This window comes from Cylas formicarius, unplaced genomic scaffold (genome assembly GCF_029955315.1).
Source record: "Cylas formicarius isolate icCylForm1 unplaced genomic scaffold, icCylForm1.1 PGA_scaffold_7__23_contigs__length_41026272, whole genome shotgun sequence".
Lineage (NCBI taxonomy): Eukaryota > Metazoa > Arthropoda > Insecta > Coleoptera > Brentidae > Cylas > Cylas formicarius.
In genome coordinates, this window is record NW_026844352.1 from 30,281,867 (window position 1) to 30,294,891 (window position 13,025).

General features: G+C 34.4%; 1 protein-coding gene across 3 annotated transcripts in view; it reads right to left on the reverse strand.

Annotated features, from left to right (window-relative positions):
* The window catches only part of LOC132704656 (apoptosis-stimulating of p53 protein 2), a 120,228-nt gene that overhangs the window by 4,725 nt on the left and 102,478 nt on the right, over window positions 1-13,025 (reverse strand). The gene's annotated exons all lie outside the window — the stretch shown is intronic.

Here is a 13,025-nt window from a genome sequence, read left to right on the forward strand (position 1 = left end):
AGTCTAAAACAACATACCAATATATTAATTTTTTGTTTGTTTTATACTGTGTGTTTTTAAGTGTTTCTGTCGTGTTGCGGGAAAATGAACCAAAACTCGAAATCATAAGTAAGAAGATTATTTTATGATTAAATAAAATGGTTTTTATTCTTTTAAGATTTCGTTTCCTATAATTAGAATTTCTGTGTTCATTATTCATATTCATTTTTCATTTCAGTTATAGCACAACTCCGTCGTGTGACTACTAGTAAACCCCAAATAGTACACATTATACCCAGTGTATCCGGTCAATGTCTCATTTAAGTCGCACATAAGTTAGTATATATACTAAGGAAATACTGTAAAATATATCCCAGGGATATCCTCTGAATGGATAGCTGGCGAATTTACTGTTCAGGACATACCATATCTTCTTTGATTATGGACTTCTTTTCTTATCTTATTGTTTAGTTTTTGAAAACAAAAATAAAATCCACTTTCTATTTATGTTTTTTGAGCAGTTAAATTTAGGAATACAAAACTAAACTAATTTTTTATTTAAGTAAGTAATATTAGAGAAAATCCCCCAGAACAAAATTATATTTTTAGCTACATATTTGCATAATTTAAAAAAAATATATATAAATTATTTTATTTTCAGAGAAGTATTTTTTTCTTAAATTGGATACAACAAAAGTATTTATTTTAGGAATCAAATTTTCACATTAAGAGTCAAGTCTCAACTTAAAAGGCGGATGTAGGTATTTTTTAAATCTATTTTTTAAACATATAACTCTTCTTTTTATTTTTTTTATAAAGTACAGATTTATGAAACCTGTCTTTTTCAAAACTAAAATATTTTCAGACGCGGATAAGAAGGCAAACACATCACAAATACTTTACAAAACTTCTGGATTCCTCCTGCGTCGGTTTTTGCTGATTGGATTTGGATGATTGGCGAAACGTCAGCAAGTTCGACTCAGCAAAAACCGACGCAGGAGGAATCCAGAAGTTTCGTAAAAAGTATCAAAAGAATGCCATAATTCAATAGCTACTTGGCTGAAAAGAACCAAAGAACTTGAGCAACGAATCCGAAAAATGTCTTAAATTTTCTGCTTTCACCAAAGAATGACAGAAAACCTGTCAAATATTTGCTATTCTTGTAGAGTTTAGTTCAAGATATAGTACCTTAATCTATATTTAAGATACTTTAAGTTATTTTGTTCTATATTTTAGAATTAGAAAAAAATCAGATCCAAAGCAAAATTAAAGATTAAATATTATTTGGAAAGAAACTTGTGCATTTGAAATATTGCCTGCTATTCCAGTGATGACTTCGCAAACCATACCCAATAGGTTAATCCTTAGCATCGCCTAATAAACATCCTGCGGATATATGTATCTGATATACTGTGGACGTTCCAATTAGTAACATCGCATATCCTTGAGACATCTTAAGGATGTCCCTTAACTGAAAAAGTATATCCCTAGGATCCCGAGGACGTTTTACGGGTGTCCTTGTGCTATTTGGGACAATTTGGTGATTTTTTTTTTCATTTTGTTCTTTGTTGTCTTTTACATATTTTTTTATTTTTGTGTCAAAGCCATATTGACTAAAAAGCATTGCAGTTCTATTACTTTTCTCTAACCGTCCTCATTCAAATTAAAAAATTACTTATACCAAGTTTCTTAATGCGGCCGAGCAAAGCCAGGGATCATTATACAGGGTGGACAACTTAAAAGTTATCAGAGGGATCAGAGTTTATTAAAATAATAAATGAAATACGGATAAGATAATTAAGTTTTACAGTTGAATAACGCTCTCGCATTAGGAACAGAGCGTAGTACTGTAGTTCACGAGAGTACTACGAAATCTACCAACTCTCTGGCCGTATTTCGAACTAAAAGGGTTAGTCTTGCAGAAAAACTCCACCAAAACTTAATGTATGCACAAAAAGGAAAAAACTAAAAAAAATCCTTTCTACATAACGGAAATAAAACGAGTAAAAAACATTTTATTTTAATTTAGTAGAACTGGGGAATCGAGATTAAAACAGCGATGTTTTTTTTTTCTGCTAGAGCGGCGATATCTATTTTAAATGAGCCCCAGCGATGTCCAAGATTCGACGGTAAAAATATCCACGCGCCGACGAATTTTTAAAATGGTAAAACACTGATGAAAACGAATGATTTCATTAAAAGAGGGAGGAAAATTTTTGTTATTTACCAAGCGCGCTGGGTCTGATCGATTTGCCCAAATCAAACATTAATAACGTCGATATAGCGGAGTGTGTTTGAAATTATTGCTTTCTGGGTTGGACTATAATAAATCACTCCGCGCTTAAACCGGTTTGTCACTGTCTGGCGTCCCTAAACGGAATTGCAGAATAAAAAATGCTCCAGGTGGAAAAGTAAGTTAAATAAATACTATATATACAATATTCTTATCGCAAAATTCAAATGTTTGTTGCGAAGCTATAATTTTGATAAACGCCATCTTAGTCACAAGTTCCTTTTAGCACCAGTGGACCGATTATTTTATGAACGAATGTCTGAAGAAATTTATCAACGTATTGCATACTACACTTTTTCCAAGCCAACTTTGCACACACTTGATCGGTGCATAGCAAAATACAATTTTCAGGAAAAAAAATATATTTAATTAATATAGTAATTAGTAAAATAGTAATTATAGAAACCGTAAACCTAACAGTTTATATAAAGAAAATATGTTCTCTTTGTCTAACCGTCAACTTATGCGGGCAAATATGGATTCACCTCCTTGTCTATCGCCAGGGAGGAGGCTATTTGATATATATTATATTAAACGGAAAAAAATATAGATTTTTGATATATTTTTATTTTTTGTTTTATGAAAGCCATCTCCTAAATCCCAAATTCTTAATGTGCTGCTACATTTTCATGACGAAAAAAAGTATTACCAGTTTTAAGTATTAAAATCAACTAACGGTCGAGCTGAAACCTGATTCGACTGGTGACGAATAGGAACGCTTATCATACTAAAGTCATTCTAAAGAAGAAAATTTTGATCCCATTGGTCTCATAGACCTAAAAGCCCAATAGATTCGCCAAGGACATATTATGGAACCTATTGTTAAAAAATAATAATAATAATAATAATAATAATAATTTTATTTATCAATCAATCATCATCAATCAATATCAGCCACAATATCACGACTACAATATAACGCTATTCATGCTAATTCCCGTAAATGCATAACCAAAAAAATAAACGATAAAAAAATAAAACAAAAGAATATTTAGTAGAAGTGGGAGTAAAATAATTACGATTATTTGATAAATAGACTAAAACAACACCAAACAATTACTTCTTATCGGTGAGAATTAAACTTATAGGTCTTGCAGAATTATGGAAAGCAACAAGTGTTAATGAAAGATAACGAATACCCACCTAAATTATACATGTAATTAAATATGGAAAAATCAATACAAATTGGAAAAGTCAAAAGGGTAATGAAAAATCGAACGGTAACAAAATGAATGAAAACTAAAATGAAAATGAAACAGAAGATGTTGTTTAATAAGCTAGCAAAGGAGTGATAAAATTATGTTGTAACAACAAGTTTGTTTTGGAATGTAATGGAATGTAATATTACGTATTCCAGCTTAGTCTAGTTCTGGATCCGTTTTCTTGGGTAAGTGTTTTTATCATTGTTGGGGATAGTTTGATACATTCGAGAATTTATTTTTTTTGTCGTACTTTTTAAGCTAGCCATATCTTTTCATTAGCAGTGAATGAATTCTCGATCTCTCTTGACTTAGTAGCCATTTGTTTAGTCGTTAGTTTAGTCAAAGTTAAAGAATTTATATTTTTGATTTCAATCGGTAGCTCACTGTGGATATTTGGGCTTAAGTACAAAAAGAATCTTTGTCCTAGTGAGGTGTTGGTTTGAGGAAGGTAACTTGTTACTACTTTGGACCTGGTGTTATGATTATGTTTTATAAATTTTTCAAAGAAACTTCCCCAGGCTACTGTAATGCTTTTTACAAAACTTCTGGATTCCTCCTGCGTCGGTTTTTGCTTAGTCGAAATTGCTGACGTTTCGCCAATCATCCTGTTGGCTTCTTCAGTTCAGTTTCAGTCAAGCTCTGAAGAAGCCAACAGGATGACTGGCGAAACGTCAGCAACTTCGACTAAGCAAAAACCGACGCAGGAGGAATTCAGAAGTTTTGTAAAAAGCATTATGCTTTATGGTTTGTAACGCGTCTTTTTTCTTATATTTCTGCACGAAAAGTTGACGAATATCTAAAATTTGACTCTCTCGAAATTACTTGGATATAGTTTATTCTTGCCATAAATTATTTTTAATATCCACTTTTAAGTGATTTCTAGCGTTCTAAGATGCATCCAACACTCCCCCCAAACTATTATTCCATAAGTTAAATGTGTTTGAACAAGTGCAAAATATAAGGTTCTCAAGTACGACATTTCAAAATATGTTTTCAATTCTTTAAATTTTCTGATTAAAGATCTTAAGTGGTTACTTGTATATTTTACGTGTTCACCCCACTTTAAATGCGGATCAAGTAAATATTTGATTGTGGTTTTATATTTTATGGATACCTACTCAGTTTTTGGAAGTCTGGGAGAGAGTCAGAATAACATCCAAAAGGCATAAAATTAGTCTTTTCGTAATTGAAGAGATGGTTACTCAACCATTTAAATATATGGTGTAGGTCATGTTCGGCTTTGTTTTTAAGTGCTTGCCAGGATTTATCTCTGTAGATTATGGCAGAGTCGTCCGCAAAATTAGGGCAACACATTATTTCCGACCTCTGGAAAATGAATCGGCCGATTTGAAAAATGCAAACGCCAAAGTAAAGGCAATAAGACTCGATCCCTCTAGCCTATACTAATAAAACAGGCATTTCTGAAGCATTTTTCACCCATTGTTTGGCATTCATTTTATAAGAAAATTGCAAAAGTTTTCAACGAGTGTAGGTAGTACCATTCGGGTTTGGGTCCATTTATGGGTATTGCCTACTTTTATCCATCCATTAACACCATGAATTTTGAATGCCGTGTGGCGCCTTGCTGCAAATCCATTTATCTGTGTTCAATATTATTTAGCGCTGTACGCAGTCCAGTGGCACTACGATTTTCGGATATATTTTGCACCATATTTTTTTGCCTAAATTTGCTATGTCTAATAATTCTTTGTGGTCGCCGGAGTGTAGTAGCTAGTGCGTTACACGAAAAAATGCACCGATCACCTTTCGGCCGGCAATGAGCAAATCATAGAGAGTATTTTGCCCAGTAAAGCATCTCACCTTTGCCGTTCGGAACTGGCGTTAAACCGTTGGTCCCTTCTATCTGTGCATCCACTTGCAACGCGCACAATACAGATAAATGCGAGAGGTCGCCCCGATATTTGGGTAAGGCACAATAAGAAGAAGAATAGTTATTTCTTTATCAAATTAAAGTTCATCAAACGATATACTTTCTTTACAACCTTTCTTTTATTATTTTGACTTCGGAATGAGTTTAAGACCCGCCTCTTGTAAAGCGGAAGGGACCATTAATTACATTTTAAGAGTAGGGAAATTTTCTTTGATTAAACTGTCATATTAATTCATACTAGTGTGCTTTTTAAAAATCTTCCTAAAACAGTCCTTATTTTAGGTAGTTCGATTTCAAGTTGAATTTGCCCATAAGATAGGTTGACCTCCTATATTAAAAACACATTAGAAAGATTTCCAATTTAAGGATTTAACATAACAACTCTAAAATATGGTCCTAGGAAAGCAACACAAAATCTTATGTAGAAAATTGATTTATAATGGATATTTTCCCAGTTTGCTATTGGTTGATTTGTGGGAGTTGGTGCAATCGTGAAAATTAACGTTCGAGATTACTAAAACACCGTATACCACAGTATGTGACATAGTTGTTAATGGTGTCCGAAAAAGTTTACTTGACCCCGGAATAGCGAGACGGTTGATATATGATGCGTATCAGATGAATATTGTTTTGATTTGTTCTTATGACAGGAACGTTTGATAAGAAGTATAATGCGGACAAGTTGGCCATGGAGCGTAAGCTTTCAGCATTTGTACAGTTCTGGAACGTCATTGTGGAATTGCGGACCTATTTATTGAGGTTTACAAAGATAAACCCGAGCGAGGTAGGCCTACGGTTAGATCTTCATAAAAATAAAAACTAACCAAAGTTAAATACCGAATTATGTCGTACAAAACTGTATATCGTTCGGGAAACTCTATCTTCAAATTCAATATTTTCGGTGGTTAAATAATTGTTTGTTTCCCCCAAGATGAAGTCGGAGTCTTCTGTATGCCTCGTGAATGTTAACCGCCATTACTACTGCTAAATTACTCGGAAGTTATGCTATCATTTCACCAAAAGAGTTTTCAAAAATGTATGGCACGACTAAAATGTTAGAAGACCTTGTTTTAGAAATCCCTAAACCATATTTTTTAAAGCTATCCATAAAAGTTTTCTAATTATCAACGGAAGACTGTCATCCGGGTCAAACTCCATTGAAATCTCATCTGAAGTGGGTATTTCTCTATTAAAATAAAGTGAATTTTCTTTGGTATCTTCATCAAGAAGTTTTGGTCTGGCTTCTATGGACTCTTGTTGGTGGATTTCACTTGACCTGCCTTTTTTCTGCTGCAAAATTGATTGACTTTCCAACTTCAGCCCTTGGGGCACATCGGTCAACAGTTTCATATACAGTAAACTTCAGGTAATCGTATTCGTAATCGCATTTTAAAATAACCTTTTAAGTATGTTATAATTATTAATTATTCACCTAGTCATAAAGGAATAAAAAGGGACAATATATCAGATAAGTGATCAAAAATAACTATAAAGCCTATTTATTAGTAGATCGGATGGCAATCAAAATAGCATATTTTGCAACAAGTGCGGTAAACTGCATTTGACTCGCGAGTTTGACACGAGCGCAGCGACTGTTCAATAAACGAGTGAGTTAAAAAGTTTACCGCCCGTGTTGCATACTATACTTTTTCTACGACCGTTAGTTTTTGGGAACATTTGCGCAAAACAAAACGTCAAAATTCAAGCCGCGCGGTAAAATTTTGCTCCCAAACCCGTGCGGTAAAATAGCGGAAATGTCCAAAGTGACTCGGATCAGTGGGAAACGAAACTGACGTGGTAAAGTGACGCTTCCAGCACGGTAGATCCCTGTGTAATTAGGTATTTTGCAGGCGGGAGTAGAAAAATAACTTTACTAGACAAAATTTACCTACGCCTATGGCCAACACCGAAATTGAGCGGAACTGGACGTGATTTTCAATTTTATTACTCCACACTCTTCTGAAATAGCCTATAGCTTAAAGATCATCAGATTGGTGTGTCCCGTCTTACTGTATTAAGACTCAGTTTTGGTATTATAAAGCCTGCAAATTGATTTTTGTTCTTTGAACCTTTCAATACAACGTGTCTCGGAGTGCTAGCAACATCTAGTCCATAGCGGTGTATCAGTTATGGTGTAATTGTACATTTAAACTATATTTACAGTAAAATGCCCCAAACAAAAAATGCCCTAGGAAAAGCATTTTAACGCAGTATGCGAGCGAGGTATGGCAAAACAGTTTCGTTTTTTATGTTAATGGAAATTCCATAAGGCATGCGATATGTGCTTGGAATTGCGGGGATCTGAAACACGTCATGAAATACCCATTTTTGCGTTGAACGAACGTTTCCACGTTCCGGAAACAGATACGCGAGCAAGCAAGCACGAAATGCGCCACAGCCACCCAGATAAAAAAAACCATAAAAGGACGATTTGTTTTTTTTTTAGAGAGAGAGTTGACATCGCTGCCTATTTCCATTTAACAGTCGGCGCTTTATACGTTACGTATTTAAAAATGGACCGTAATCGTTAGTTTTTTTTCTCCCGCATCCAAAACATGAAAAAACTTATTCGAAGGGGGATTTTTTCCTACAGATAAATCATTACTTTGCGTGTTCACGTTCTGTGTTAAATTAAATCTTAACCATGTGGGTGTGAATATATATTATGCAACGAGTTTAATTAACGCCATTTTAGTCACGAGCGCATGAGTGACTGTAGAGTTTTATAACGTGTTGGTAACGCTATACTTTCACCACGACCATTGGTTTGTGGGTACACAGGAGTGACATGCGATGCTACCATCACAAATGACAAACGTCAAAATACAATTCGATGCGATCGGTCCTCGACCCGTGACTAAAATACCGGAAATGTCCGAAGTGGCTCGTGACTTTGGTTTATTTCTTTCAATATCTTGACACACCAAATGATAACAGCAAATTAACTTACTATCATTTCTTATTAATGTTTATAAGACAGAAATTTTACTGATAAACATATCATAATCAAACATAATCAAAAAATTCATAGGCATCCAAAACAATTTACAAAATATTTTGCAAAATAAATCCAAATGACGAGTTACTACAACTACACGGTACCTCACATAAAGTGCATTTACAAATTTCAAAACTCACACAGTAAGAAAAGACATCTGGTATAATTGTGGTCTCGAAAATCACGAAAATTCATTAAACTTAAGTCTTGTGTGTATATAATATTCCTTTTGCAGATATTACTCGTTAATCTCTTCAGTAACAAATCGGACAACTTTAAATATTTCTGAAACCAAAGAATTGGGGCAACCTGTATAAAGCAAAAGTGAACTATCTAAAAAATTCCATAAATACAAAAAGTTTTGTATTTTACCTACACCAGTGTTAGTTGTTTATGGCAAATTGCACAATATCTGACGTTTAAATCTATATTATTTTATTTAGATTATGATGTGGAAATATTTTGTTGAAGGCGAGATTCTATTGCATGTAATTTTAATTGGATCTACTACAGAAATCGATAATGAAAAGGACATCTTTGCATTATGATTTCAAAACAAGTGCAAGTAACACTCTTTCGTTTTCTTCTGAACCCAAAGCTTAAATTGCACTGACTGTATTTGGAAGCACATGAGTTAGAGCTAGTAGAGATATAGGCCTTTGCCAATAATACGCATGCGCGAGATTTAAACTCTTGTTTTTAACCAATGACCTTGCGGTATTTAACAACCAACATGGCCGCTGACAGATCGTCAATAAGTATTGATGCGACATTTTTCCGGCAGTATTTTCTCAAAATGTGCCTAGATCTCGTTAAATCTTCAACGAAAACTAGTTAAATGTGTGGAAAACGCTGTTCGGAAAGAAAGTGGCGCAAAGTGCAGATTAGCGGGTGAAATGTACAGGTATGCCCGGAAAATTATTACCTTCTCTACAAAAATGGCAATGCCGAATGCGGCGCATCAATTTTTACCGTAGTCAGACTACTATATTATCTGATAGCTATATGGTTATATCCATAAAATTCGTGTTGTGCGTATTTGTATTTCGCACTTTTCCTTCAATGTTCAAGACTTGCCACGGAGCTGAATTGTGAATGAAACTAACTAATTTGTTTATCCAATCTCATGAAATAAAATACCAGGCACAAGTAAGGTTGGTTCCATTATTAGATATACCTACCATGGCCGACGGAAAAGACAGGTACAAATATTTTTATTCAAACTACAAAATAATTAGTCACCAACCGAACGTCTGGGACACGATAATTTATTTGCAGTTAAAAATTGGTCGGCCTAAGACTATGACGTTTGTCTAACGTATTCGTGAAGCACGCCTACCATTGACGTTAACACTTAACTTACATAAAAGAAACCCAAATGATATCCAAATGCAACCGTATGGATAGGTAATTCAGAAAAATGCTACTTAGGTATAGATACTAGTCGAGTAAAAAGTCATGCCAATTATCAGGAAATGATCTATCGCGCATATTCCTAAATTTGTTTGTTTGTTTGTCTACAATATTAAAAAAAACTAAATTAATTTTTAAAATATGCTTGAATGTGAACAAAACTGTACCAGATTAATATGATCTTAATTAATTTATAAACATGTTAATATTAAATACGAATTTCAAAGTTTAATTAAAAAAAAATGTTTAAGAGGCCATGCTTTGATATTTGGCAATAAATTTTAATTCTAAACCACTTTTCCTAATAGCATTTTACTGAATTTGTTTAAATAAGGCTAATTTACTCTTGTGCAATTTTTATATCTTATGACCTACCCTGTATTCCGATTATAACGAGAGTTACTCTTAAGCGTTTTGGAAAATAATTGTCACAAATTCCATATTATAGACACATTTCCTTGTACCATTCACATCCACGACGTCCATGGGTAAGTTATTGTGACGTCAACGTTTCCACGGTAACCTGCGCTATTCTAGTACGGCTTTAAAAATAAACGCGTTATCGGCGTTGGGAATCTATTAGAGGTAAGTGAGTTAGCTACAAAGTAATAGACAATGATTCATGTCGAAATCAATACTTTCTTGAACTTTGTTCGTCGATCTGGCGGTGTGCGTCTTTTAACGATGCCCGCGTGTGCATACAAGCAGAAAACCTTTGTTTCGTTACAAAAACGGACCAACCAGAGCACTAAACCGTCGTACAAAAGGAAGCAGACAAATATTTTTATTTTTCATTTCTTGTGTAAAAGAAAGACGGGGTGAGGATATCAAAAATGGCGGAAGCGTTACGGGATGTTTGATAGGCATAATTTAATACTTCGCATTACACGCATGTTCGCGCGTTCTAATAGGATTCGTTTTGTTTTTTGACAAGGCATGTTTAGCTTTTTGAAAAATTACCATCACCTCGCATACAGGCATTTAGAGGTAACGGGCAACATTTTCAATATCGCAATGTATAGCCTAACTAAAACCAAAAGAGCTATCAAAATATTGTTTTTCTCTTCCCTTCTATAAAATATTCAATGATACACCGATCTCGCCTGCGGAAAGTGTCATTTTATGAAAACCGTTTCGTTTCCCATGGATCGGAGTCAATTCGGACACTTCCGGAATTTTACTGCACGGATTTGGGAGCAATCGGATGTTTTCGGAGAAATTACCGCACGGCTTAAATTTTGACATTTGTCAATTCTGACGGTCATGTCAGTGAATATATCCGTCTTGTTTGGCAAAATTGTAGTCAAAAACTAATAGTCGTAGTATATTATGCAACACGTTTGATAAACTTAGCGTTTACCACACTTATTCTATAATATACTATTGCGGCATTGTTCCAGATCCAATCACACGCTTACTTGACACTTGGTTGTCATTCCGTAGTAGTAATCAGTAAAGTGGAGTATAGATCACTAAGATGACAAAGCCACGATAGAAGTGAAGCTAATTTTATAATAAAAAAGGATGGCTAGTAATGGGGATTGCTCATTTATAGAAATGGTGGTGTTTGATGTCTTCAATTTCCGAGTATATATTCTTTTTAATCTGATGATCAAATAATATTTTTTTTCATCTCAAAAACCTCCAAAAAGAGCGCATACAAATTGATATGCTAACGTTTTAAGATAGCAGTGTGCATGAATTCAGTGATTCAATATAGTATATTATTCAACAAGTGCGGTAAACGGCATTTGACTCGCGAGTTTATTTGACACGAGCGGGGCGAGTGTTTAATAAACGAGTGACTTAAAAAAGGTTACCGAACGTGTTGCATACTATACTTTTTCTACGACCGTTAGTTTTTGGATACATTTTCGCAAAACAATACGAATACATTCACTGACATGACCGTCAGAATTGACACACGTCAAAATTCAAGGCCCGGGAAATATCTCCGAAAAATTCCGATTGCTGCTAAACTCGTGCGGTAAAATCCCGGAAATGTTCGAAGTGGCTCGGATCCATGGCAAACGAAACTGACGTGGTAAAGCGACGCTTCCCGCACGCTAGATCGGTGTGTAATTAGGTATTTTACAGACTGCAGTAAAAAAAATACTTAAAATACATAAACATGCACATTTAACCAATATTTTTTTCCTTGCAGAAAATTTTTGTGGGAACTATTTCAATAGAATAAATCAAATACGTATTCATTTATTTTTGACTTATACGCACCAATATCAGGAATAAATCAAATTAACAATAGCTAGACGATTTAATATTTATTTATAAAAACAAAAGCACATGTATGGCAATAAAATGCTTTACTTACCCAAAAGAATAATTTTCTTTTGCCCGTAATATATACATTACAGCAACTATGTGCAATGTAAATAATCTAAATGCACCTTGTCACCGCGAGAATTACAGTAAAGCCGAGACCACTATCCTAAAAGGACCACTCGTATATAACGACCGTTTTTTCATTCCAAAACTTAAAAAACTAGAAAATACATCCATTTAACCTGTGCAGAGGTAAAAAAAAAGTTGAAAACAATTTTAAACATGAGGCTGGGCTCTACTTTAACAACAAAGACATACGATGTGAAAAATGATAAGTGGATGATGGGGTTTCGGCACGAGTTTGATTCTAACATGAAGAGAGATAATAGGAAAGTGGTACTGTATTGCACAATGTAGAACTTATTTTGCTTCCATCCAATCGCAATTTTTTATTGACTGAGTTTTAATAATTGGAATGTATTAAAAATGATAAAATAGGATCAGTTTGCAACATAGCCAAAAGCTATGGGAAACTCCGTGACAGCGATAGTTAAGGAATACCACAACGGCTGTCAAAATTGTAAAAGATAAAAAAAAAATCAGAACAAAGATAACAGAATCAAAGTGGGATAAATTTTACACATCCACAACATTGAAAATTGGACCAGCGCGGCGGACGTTTGTTTCAATTAAAACGTGTCTTGCAGCTGGGAACGATCGCATACTTATAAAGCGGCAGCCTTGCAGCCAGGTATATGGTTTTGCGACTAACGAGACGTGCGACAACGCTTAATTAAAAAATTAAAACGGGCTCATTGTAAATTACTGTCACTGGATGGCGCTCATTAAACATGCAAAAGGGCTTTCAAAGCGAGTATAAGAGCTCTAAAAATTATATAGATGAAATGCTATTGCCGCGCGTTTTGCCGTCGCTAAAATTGCTCGAGGTATCTCGAATAGCGTGAA